Source organism: Triticum dicoccoides, chromosome 5A (assembly GCF_002162155.2).
Source record: "Triticum dicoccoides isolate Atlit2015 ecotype Zavitan chromosome 5A, WEW_v2.0, whole genome shotgun sequence".
Lineage (NCBI taxonomy): Eukaryota > Viridiplantae > Streptophyta > Magnoliopsida > Poales > Poaceae > Triticum > Triticum dicoccoides.
The window spans coordinates 647,906,688-647,918,327 of NC_041388.1; positions in this window are offsets into that span (position 1 = coordinate 647,906,688).

The window sequence follows — 11,640 nt, forward strand, 5'->3', positions numbered from 1 at the left end:
GACACTCTGATTGTCTATGTATTCACACATGTATCATGTTTCCGGTTAATACAATTCTAGCATGAATAATAAACATTTATCATGATATAAGGAAATAAATAATAACTTTATTATTGCCTCTAGGGCATATTTCCTTCAGTCTCCCACTTGCACTAGAGTCAATAATCTAGTTCACATCTTTATGTGATTAGTTCACATCTCCATGTGACTAATACCCAAAGGGTTTACTAGAGTCTATAATCTAGTTCACATCGCTATGTGATTAACACCCAAAGAGTGATCATGTTTTTCTTGTGAGAGAAGTTTAGTCTACGGGTCTGCAACATTCAGATCCGTATGTATTTCGCAAATTTCTATGTCTACAATGCTCTACACGGAGCTACTCTAGCTAATTGCTCCCATTTTCAATATGTATCCAGATTGAGACTTAGAGTCATCTAGATCGATGTAAAAAACTTGCATCGACGTTACTCTTTACGATGAACTCTTTTATCACCTCCATAACCGAGAAATATTTCCTTAGTCCTCTAAGGATAATTTTGACCGCTGTCCAGTGATCTACTCCTAGATCACTATTGTACTCCCTTGCCAGAAAGATGCTAAGGTATACAATAGGACTGGTAAATAGCATAGCATACTTTATAGAACCTATGATTGAGGCATAGGGAATGACTTATCATTCTCTTTCTATTTTCTGTTGTGGTCAGGTTTTGAGTCTTTACTCAACTTCACACCTTGCAACACAGGCAAGAACTCCTTCTTTGACTGTTCCATTTTGAACTACTTCAAAATCTTATCAAGGTATGTACTCATTGAAATAACTTATCAAGCGTCTTGATCTCTCTCTATAGATCTTGATGCTCAATCTGTAAGCAGCTTCATCGAGGTCTTTCTTTGAAAAACTCCTTTCAATACTCCTTTATGCTTTCTAGAAAATTCTACATTCTTTCTGATCAACAATATGTCATTCACATATACTTATCAGAAATATTGTAGTGCTCCCACTCACTTTCTTGTAAATACAGGCTTCACCGCAAGTCTGTATAAAACCATATACTTTGATCACTTTATCAAAGCATATATTCCAACTCCGAGATGCTTGCACCAGTCCATAGATGGATCGCTGGAGCTTGCTCACTTTGTTAGCACCTTTAGGGTCGACAAAACCTTCTGGTTGCATCATATACAACTCTTCTTTTTAAGAAATCCATGAAGGAATACAGTTTTGACATCCATTTGCCAGATTTCATAAAATGCGGCAACTGCTAACATGATTTGGACAGACTTTTAAGCATCGATACGAGTGAGAAAATCTCATCATAGTCAACACCTTGAACTTGTCGAAAACACTTTGCGACAATTCGAGCTTTGTAGATAGTAACACTACTATCAGCGTCTGTCTTCCTCTTGAAGATCCATTTATTCTTAATGACTCACCGATCATCGGGCAAGTCAATCAAAGTCCATACTTTGTTCTCATACCTGGATCCAATCTCAGATTTCATGGCCTTGAGCCATTTCGCGGAATCTGGGCTCATCATCGCTTCCTCATAGTTCATAGGTTCGTCATGGTCAATTAACATGACCTCCAGAACAGGATTACCGTACTACTCTGGTGCGGATCTCACTCTGGTTGACCTACGAGGTTCGGTAGTAACTTGATCTGAAGTTATATGATCATCATCATTAGCTTCCTCACTAATTGGTGTAGGATTCACAGAAACAGATTTCCGTGATGAACTACTTTCCAATAAGGGAGCAGGTACAGTTACCTCATCAAGTTCTAATTTCCTCCCACTCACTTCTTTCGAGAGAAACTCCTTCTCTAGAAAGGATCCATTCTCAGCAACAAATATCTTGCCTTCGGACCTGTGATAGAAGGTGTGCCCAACAGTTACTCTTTGGGTATCCTATGAAGACGCACTTCTCCGACTTGGGTTTGAGCTTATCAAGATGAAACTTTTTCACATAAGCATCGCAACCCCAAACTTTAAGAAACGACAACTTAGGTTTCTTGCTAAACCACAGTTCATACCGTGTCGTCTCAACGGATTTAGATGTTGCCCTTTTTAATGTGAATGCAGCTGTCTCTAATGCATAACCCCAAAACGATAGTGGTAAATCGTTAAGAGACATCATAGATTGCACTATATCAAATAAAGTACGGTTATGACATTCAGACACACCATTACGCTGTGCTGTTCCAGGTGGCATGAGTTTGTGAAACTATTCCACATTGTTTTAATTGAAGACCAAACTCGTAACTCAAATATTCTCCTCCATGATTAGATCGTAGAAACTTTATTTTCTTGTTACGATGATTTTCCACTTCATTCTGAAATTATTTGAACTTTTCAAATGTTTCAGATTTATGTTTCATCAAGAAGATATACCCATATCTTACTCAAATCATCTGTGAAGGTCAGAAAATAATGATACCTGCCACGAGCCTCAACACTCATCAGACTGCATACATCAGTATGTATTATTTCCAACAAGTCTGTTGCTCGCTCCATTGTTCCGGAGAACAGAGTCTTAGTCATCTTGCCCATGAGCGCGTGGTTCGCAAGCATCAACTGATTCATAATCAAGTGATTCCAAAAGCCCATCAACATGGATTTTCTTCATGCGCTTTACACCAATATGACCTAAACGGCAGTGCCACAAATAAGTTGCACTATCATTATTAACTTTGCATATTTGGCTTCAATATTATGAATATGTGTATTACTACGATCGAGATCCAACAAACCATTTTTATTGGGTGTATGACCATAGAAGGTTTTATTCATGTAAACAGAACAACAATTATTCTCTAACTTAAATGAATAACCGTATTGCAATAAACATGATCAAATCATATTCATGCTCAACACAAACATCAAATAACATTTATTTAGGTTTAACACTAATCCTGAAAGTATAGGGAGTGTGCGATGATGATCATATCAATCTTGGAACCACTTCCAACACACATCGTCACTTCACCCTTAACTAGTCTCTGTTCATTCTGCAACTCCCGTTTCGAGTTACTACTCTTAGCAACTGAACCAGTATCAAATACCGAGGGGTTGCTATAAACACTAGTAAAGTACACATCAATAACATGTATATAAAATATAGCATTGTTCACTTTGCCATCCTTCTTATCCGCCAAATACTTGGGGCAGTTCCGCTTCCAATGACCAGTCCCTTTGCAGTAGAAGCACTTAGTCTCAGGCTTAGGTCCAGACTTGGGCTTCTTCACTTGAGCAGCAACTTGCTTGCCGTTCTTCTTGAAGTTCCCTTTCTTTCCCTTTGCCCTTTTCTTGAAACTAGTGGTCTTGTTAATCATCAACACTTGATGCTCTTTCTTGATTTCTACCTTCATCGATTTCATCATCACGAAAAGCTCGGGAATCGTTTTCGTCATCCCTTGCATACTATAGTTCATCACGAAGTTCTACTAACTTGGTGATGGTGACTAGAGAATTCTGTCAATCACTATTTTATCTGGAAGATTAACTCCCACTTTATTCAAGCGACTGTAGTACCCAGACAATCTGAGAATATGCTCACTGCTTGAGATATTCTCCTCCATCTTTTAGCTATAGAACTTGTTGGAGACTTCATATCTCTCAACTCGGGTATTTTCTTGAAATATTAACTTCAACTCCTGGAACATCTCATATGATCCATGACGTTCAAAATGTCTTTGAAGTCCCGATTCTAAGTTGTTAAGCATGGTGCACTAAACTATCAAGTAGTCATCATATTGAGCTAGAAAACGGTTCATAACGTCTGCATCTGCTCCTGCAATAGGTCTGTCACCTAGCGGTGCATCAAGGACATAATTCTTCTGTGTAGTAATGAGGATAATCCTTAGATCACGAATCTAATCCACATCATTGCTACTAACATCTTTCAACTTAGTTTTCTCTAGGAACATATCAAAAATAAAACAGGGGAGCTAAACGCGAGTTATTGATCTACAACATAGATATGCTAATACTATCAGGACTAAATTCATGATAAATTAAAGTTCAATTAATCATATTACTTAAGAACTCCCACTTAGATAGACATCCCTCTAATCATCTAAGTGATCACGTGATCCATATCAACTAAACCATGTACGATCATCACGTGAGATGGAGTAGTTTCAATGGTGAACATCACTATGTTGATCATATCTACTATATGATTCATGCTCGACATTTCGGTCTCAGTGTTCCGAGGCCATATCTGCATATGCTAGGCTCGTCAAGTTTAACCTGAGTATTCCGCGTGTCCAAAACTGGCTTGCACCCGTTGTAGATGGACGTAGAGCTTATCACACCCGATCATCACGTGGTGTCTGGGCACGACGAACTTTGGCAACAGTGCATACTCAGGGAGAACACCTTTATCTTGAAATTTAGTGAGATATCATCTTATAATGCTACCGTCAATCAAAGCAAGATAAGATGCATAAAAGATAAACATCACATGCAATCAATATAAGTGATATGATATGGCCATCATCATCTTGTGCTTGTGATCTCCATCTCCGAAGCACCGTCATGATCACCATCGTCACCGGCGCGACACCTTGATCTCCATCGTAGCATCGTTGTCGTCTCGCCAATATTATGCTTCTATGACTATCGCTACCGCTTAGTGATAAAGTAAAGCATTACAGGGTGATTGCATTGCATACAATAAAGCGACAACCATATGGCTCCTGCTAGTTGCTGATAACTCGGCTACAAAACATGATCATCTCATACAATAAAATTTAGCATCATGCTTTGACCATATCACATCACAACATGCCCTGCAAAAACAAGTTAGACGTCCTCTACTTTGTTGTTGCAAGTTTTACGTGGCTGCTACGGGCTGAGCAAGAACCGTTCTTATCTACGCATCAAAACCATAACGATAGTTTGTCAAGTTGGTGCTGTTTTAACCTTCGCAAGGACCGGGCGTAGCCACACTCAGTTCAACTAAAGTTGGAGAAACTGACACCCGCCAGCCACCTGTGTGCAAAGCACTTCGGTAGAACCAGTCTCGCGTAAGCGTACGCGTAATGTCGGTCCGGGCCGCTTCATCCAACAATACCGTTGAACCAAAGTATGACATGCTGGTAAGCAGTATGACTTGTATCGCCCACAACTCACTTGTGTTCTACTCATGCATATAACATCTACGCATAAAACCTGGCTCGGATGCCACTGTTGGGGATCGTAGTAATTTCAAAAAAATTCCTACGCACACGCAAGATCATGGTGATGCATAGCAACGAGAGGGGAGAGTGTTGTCCATGTACCGTCGTAGACCGAAAGCGGAAGCGTTAGCACAACGCGGTTGATGTAGTCGTACGTCTTCATGATCCGACCGATCAAGTACCGAACGCACGACACCTCTGAGTTCAGCACACGTTCAGCCCGATGACGTCCCTCAAACTCCGATCCAGCCGAGTGTTGAGGGAGAGTTTCGTCAGCACGACGGCATGGTGAAAATGATGATGTTCTACCGATGCAGGGCTTCGCCTAAGCACCGCTACAGTATTATCGAGGTGGACTATGGTGGAGGGGGGCACCGCACACGGCTAAAATATCATATCAATTGTTGTGTCTGTGGGGTGCCCCCTGCCCCCATATATAAAAGAGCAAGGGGGGAGGTGCGGCCGACCAGGAGGAGGCACGCCAGGAGGAGTATGATGACCCACAAGTAGGGGTGGGCATATAAACCGATGACCGACGTATTGAACCGAACTAACCGTGACCGAACCCGAAGTCATTGAAACCGAATTCTTCAGCCATAAATTCGGTCAGCTAATCTGAAAAACCGTACTCTCTTAGGTCAATTCGGGTGTACGTATCGAGTAACCGAATACACCGAAGTACCGAAGAAGATGGACTCGAGAGAAACCTACATAGTCACAGGCCCATAGCCCGTAGCCCACAACCCAACTACTCGGCCTCGAGAGCCATAAATCCTTCTCCCAATCCCTGCCGCATCCGCATCCGCATCGACACCTCGACCGCATCCCTAGCCGCCGCCCGCTACTCTCTTGACCGTCGCAACAACTAACCATACCCATCTCTCTCTCTCTCACTCCTCACCTGCTGCCGCTGCCGCCAGTGGTGATGGAGACCTCCTTGCGGCTGCGCGGCGCCGACTCCACCTACGGCCAGCATCTCGGCCTCCGCATCCACGCCAAGCAGAAGGTGCCCCTCGCCTACAACGCACTCCTACAGCTCACAATCTTGCCACCCCATGTATTCTACTTTTACTGATCCCTGTGGCCGGCGGCGCGGTCCACTTCCACCTATCAGCCCCGACCCTCCTATCCATCTGACGGCAGTGCTCCTGCTCGTGGAGATGGAAGATGACCGGCCAGGCAGCGACCGTCTCTTCTGCTCAAGCCCGATGCACAGATCCGTGTTGGAAATCTTGGTATGTGATGGAATAAAGAAGGAAGTGGGTAGGCGCATGGATCTGGGGCTCTAATTTTTAACAGCGGGGATGGAGAGGGCTGAGGTGATGGATGAATTACAGCTTGTAATTAGCATGTATTTTTGCTATAATTGATCTTGATCGATGTCATGTAGCCTGGATGTTTGAATCTCTATTGCATGCTTGGTTTTCCTTTTGTCACTTACCTTCAAGACTATGATTCTGTTTTGTTTTCGAGGCCGAAGTTGGTCTTGCAGAACATCGGTGTTGTTCGGTCTTGACCGAGACCCAAGCCGAAGTGTATGTGAACCATTTTGTCGGTTAGTGCTTATTTAGGAAACCGATCGGTCAGCAAAAATCTAATAACTGATTTTTGTGGAAACCCGAAGCACCAAACCAATCGGTTCGAGGGAACCGAACGCCCAGGCCTACCCACAAGTATAGGGGATCTATAGTAGTCCTTTCGATAAGTAAGAGTGTCAAACCCAACGAGGAGCAGAAGGAAATGATAAGCGGTTTCCAGCAAGGTATTCTCTGCAAGTACTGAAATAAGTGGTAACAAATACTTTTGTGATAAGATAATTTGTAACGAGCAACAAGTAACAAAAGTAAATAAAGTGCAGCAAGGTGGCCCAATCCTTTTGTAGCAAAGGACAAGCCTGGACAAACTCCTATATGATGTAAAGCGCTCCCGAGGACACATGGGAATATCGTCAAGCTAGTTTTCATCACGTTCATATGATTCGCGTTCGGTACTTTGATAATTTGGTATGTGGGTGGACCGGTGCTTGGGTGCTGCCCTTACTTGGACAAGCATCCCACTTATGATTAACCTCTATTGCAAGCATCCGCAAATACAACAAAAGTATTAAGGTAAACCTAACCATAACATGAAACATATGGATCCAAATCAGCCCCTTACGAAGCAACGCATAAACTAGGGTTTAATCTTCTGTCACTCTAGCAACCCATCATCTACTTATTACTTCCCAATGCCTTCCTCTAGGCCCAAATAATAGTGAAGTGTCATGTAGTCGACGTTCACATAACACCACTAGAGGAGAGACAACATACATCTCATCAAAATATTGAACGAATACCAAATTCACATGACTACTAATAGCAAGACTTCTCCCATGTCCTCAGGAACAAAAGTAACTACTCACAAAGCATAAACATGTTCATAATCAGAGGGGTATTAATATGCATATAGGATCTGAACATATGATCTTCCACCAATTAAACCAACTAGCATCAACTACAAGGAGTAATTAACACTACTAGCAACCTACTAGCACCAATCCCGGTCTTGGAGACAAGAATTGGATACAAGAGATGAACTAGGGTTTTGAGATGAGATGGTGCTGATGAAGATGTTGATGGAGATTGCCCTCTCCCGATGAGAGGAGCCTTGGTGATGACGATGGCGATGATTTCCCCCTCCGGGAGGGAAGTTTCCCCGGCAGAACAGCTCCGCCAGAGCCCTAGATTGATTCCGCCAAGGTTCTGCCTTGTGGCGGCGGAGTTTTGTCCGAGAAGATGGCTTATGATTTTTTTCCCATCGAAAGACTCCATATAGCAAAAGATGGCCGCCGGAGGGCCACCAGGGGGCCCACGAGGTAGGGGGGCGCGCCCTGGGGGGTAGGGCGCGCCCCCACCCTCGTGGGAAGTGTGTGCCCCCCTGGTGAGGTTCTTGCACTCAGTATTTTGTATATATTTGGAAAACATCATCCGTGAAGTTTCAGGACTTTTGGAGCTATGCAGAATAGGTCTCTAATATTTGCTCCTTTTCCAGCCCAGAATCCCAGCTACCGGCATTCTCCCTCTCTATGTAAACCTTGTAAAATAAGAGAGAATAGGCATAAGTATTGTGACATAATGTGTAATAACAGCCCATAATGCAATAAATATTGATATAAAAGCATGATGCAAAATGGACGTATCAACTCCCCCAAGCTTAGACCTCGCTTGTCTCAAGCGAAAAGCCGAAATCGAAAAATATGTCCACATGTTTAGAGATAGAGGTGTCGATAAAAATAAAATACAGACATGAGGGCATCATGATCATTCTTAGAACAACAACTTACATAATTCTTTGTCATATAATATCAGATGCTAGAGTAATAATTCAATCACAATATCAAGTATGAATTGTAAAATTCATTGAAAACTAACAAACTACAATTTCAGTCACTGAAGCAATTGCAATTTATCATAACATAGGAAAGAGTCAATGTATAAGAGCTTTTCAGCAAGTCCACATACTCAACTATCATATAATCTTTCACAATTGCTGACACTCATGCAATACTTATGGGTATGGAGTTTTAATCGAACACAGAGAAAGATAGGGGCTTATAGTTTTGCCTCCCAATGTTTTACCTCAAGGGTAATGTCAACAGTAATAGTTCATGAAAACTCACATCCAATTAGCCATATATACCAGGATCTTTCCAACATATTTTGCTTGCCAAAGGATAAAATGTAAAAAGGAAGGGTGAAGATCACCATGACTCTTATGCAATTGTAGGAGATAAAAGTAAAAGATAGGCCCTTCGCAGAGGGAAGCAGAGGTTGTCATGCGCTTTTATGGGTTGGATGCACAAAATCTTAATGTGAAAGAACGTCACTTTATATTGCCACTTGTGATATGGACCTTTATTATGCAGTCTGTCGCTTTTATTACTTCCATATCACACGCTCGTATAAAGCTTATTTCCTCCACACCAATCAATCATACATATTTAGAGAGCAATTTTTATTGCTTGCACCGATGACAACTTACTTGATGGATCTTACTCAATCCATAGGTAGATATGGTGGACTCTTATGGCAAGACTGGTTTAAGGGTGTTTGGAAGCACAAGTAGTATCTCTACTTGGTGCGATGAATTTGGCTAGCATGAGGGGGAAAGGCAAGCTCATCATGTTGGAAGATCCAACACAATATAATTTATCTCAAATGTAAGAAAACATAACCCATTACGTTGTCTTCCTTGTCCAATGTCAACTCTTTAGCATGTCATATTTTAATGAGTGATCACAATCATAAAAGATGTCCAAGATAGTATATTTATATGTGAAGACCTCTCTTTATTTATTACTTCCTATTAATTGCAACGATGACCAAAACTGTGTTTGTCAACCCTCAATAACTTTTATTCATCATACTCTTTCTATGTGAGCTCATTACTCTCCATAAGACTCATATGATCTCTTTGTTTCTTTTTATTTCTTTCTCTTTTCTTTTATTCCTTTAGGATCATGGCAAAATAATCAAGCCCTTGACTCAACACTAATCTTTATTATATAGCTCACGGACTCGATTACATAGAAGGATAATAAAGCAAAACTCACAACTAGATCATAGTAAGAACTTTTACTCTACTAGATCAAGATATTACCAAAAGGATCGAACTAAGAAAAACGGTAAAGATAAAAGTGACGGTGATACGATACCGGGGCACTCCCCCAAGCTTGGCAGTTGCCAAGTGGAGTGCCCATACCAGATACTCAATTCTTCTTTGTTGGTGGAAACGGTGGTGATTTTGTTGATGGAGTAGGCTTCTTCCTTAATTTGCGCTTGAGGACAGAATTTTGGTCCCTTAGGTCCTCGATCTCCTGCTCCAGGCTCAGTATATTTTTGCATAGTTCCTGTTTGTTCTCCTGCAAGAGGCGAAAAGGGATAAACTCGATCTTAGGTTTCTTTACCCTATCCGGGAGGCTTGACTTTTTGAACTCCACATGCATGTCCCTAGGTTGAGGTAGTGGGACTTCATCTTCATCTGAGCTCGTCTCCTCCTTTCCCTTGGGTTCATTGTCCTCTTCTTCTTCCGTAGTCCAACCGCAATGCTCCACATCCCCATAGATCTTAGGATCTGCAAGGTAGTCAGCCACGTAGCTTTCTCCTTCCGAATCCTAGGACGACATGTTGCTTTGTCTGCAGCAGGACAGCTCAAAACAAAGACAAGGGATTTTTGTGTGATACAGGAATAAAAACCTCCGGGAGATTATATAATAAATTTTTACCGACCAAAATACATGTCGTGTACGAAAATGGAGTCTGGAGAGCGCACGAGGTGCCCACGAGGTAGGGGACGCGCCCAGTAGGGTAGGGTGCGCCCTCCACCCTCGTGGAGCCCTCGTGTCCTTCCCAGATTGCTGCTTATTTTTCTATTTTTCTAAATATTCCAAAACGGAGAAATATTGCCTTAAAAACTGTTTTGGAGTCGGTTTACTTACCGTACCACATACCTATTCCTTTTCGGAGTCTGAAATGTTCTGGAAAGTGTCCTTTATGTATTCCTCCGGGGTTACGGTTTCGATAACATTGGTTTCAACATTTATGGGATTACCTAAGATATAGTGTTTGATTCTTTGACCATTTACCACCTTCGGATTGGTGCCTTCGAAGTTGTTGATTTTTATGGCACCGGAATGGCAGACCTCCTCGATAACGTAAGGGCCTTCCCATTTAGAGAGAATTTTTCCTGCAAAAAATCTTAAACGAGAGTTGTATAGCAATACATAATCATCTACATTAAACTCACACTTTTGTATCATTTTGTCATGCCATCTTTTAACTTTTTCTTTAAACAACTTGGCATTCTCGTAGGCTTGGGTTCTCCATTCATCAAGTGAGCTAATATCAAATAACCTCTTCTCACCGGCAAGTTTAAAATCATAATTCGGGGGTAGGGCGCGCCCCCCACCCTCGTGGGAAGTGTGTGCCCCCTGGTGAGGTTCTTGCACTCAGTATTTTTTATATATTTGGAAAACATCATCCGTGAAGTTTCAGGACTTTTGGAGCTGTGCAGAATAGGTCTCTAATATTTGCTCCTTTTCCAGCCCAGAATCCCAGCTGCCGGCATTCTCCCTCTCTATGTAAACCTTCTAAAATAAGAGAGAATAGGCATAAGTATTGTGACATAATGTGTAATAACAGACCATAATGCAATAAATATTGATATAAAAGCATGATGCAAAATGGACGTATCAGAGTCCTACTCCCACCGGGAGTAGGACTCCCTCCCTTCCTTGTTGGATTAGGAGATGGGGGGAAAGAGGAGGGAGAGAGGAAGGAAAGGGGGGCGCCGCCCCCTCTCCTTGTCCTATTCGGACTAGAGGGGGAGGGGCGCGCGGCCCTGCCCTAGCCGCCTCTCCTCTTCTCCACTAAGGCCCACTATGGCCCATTAAGCCCCCGGGGGGTTCCGGTAACCCC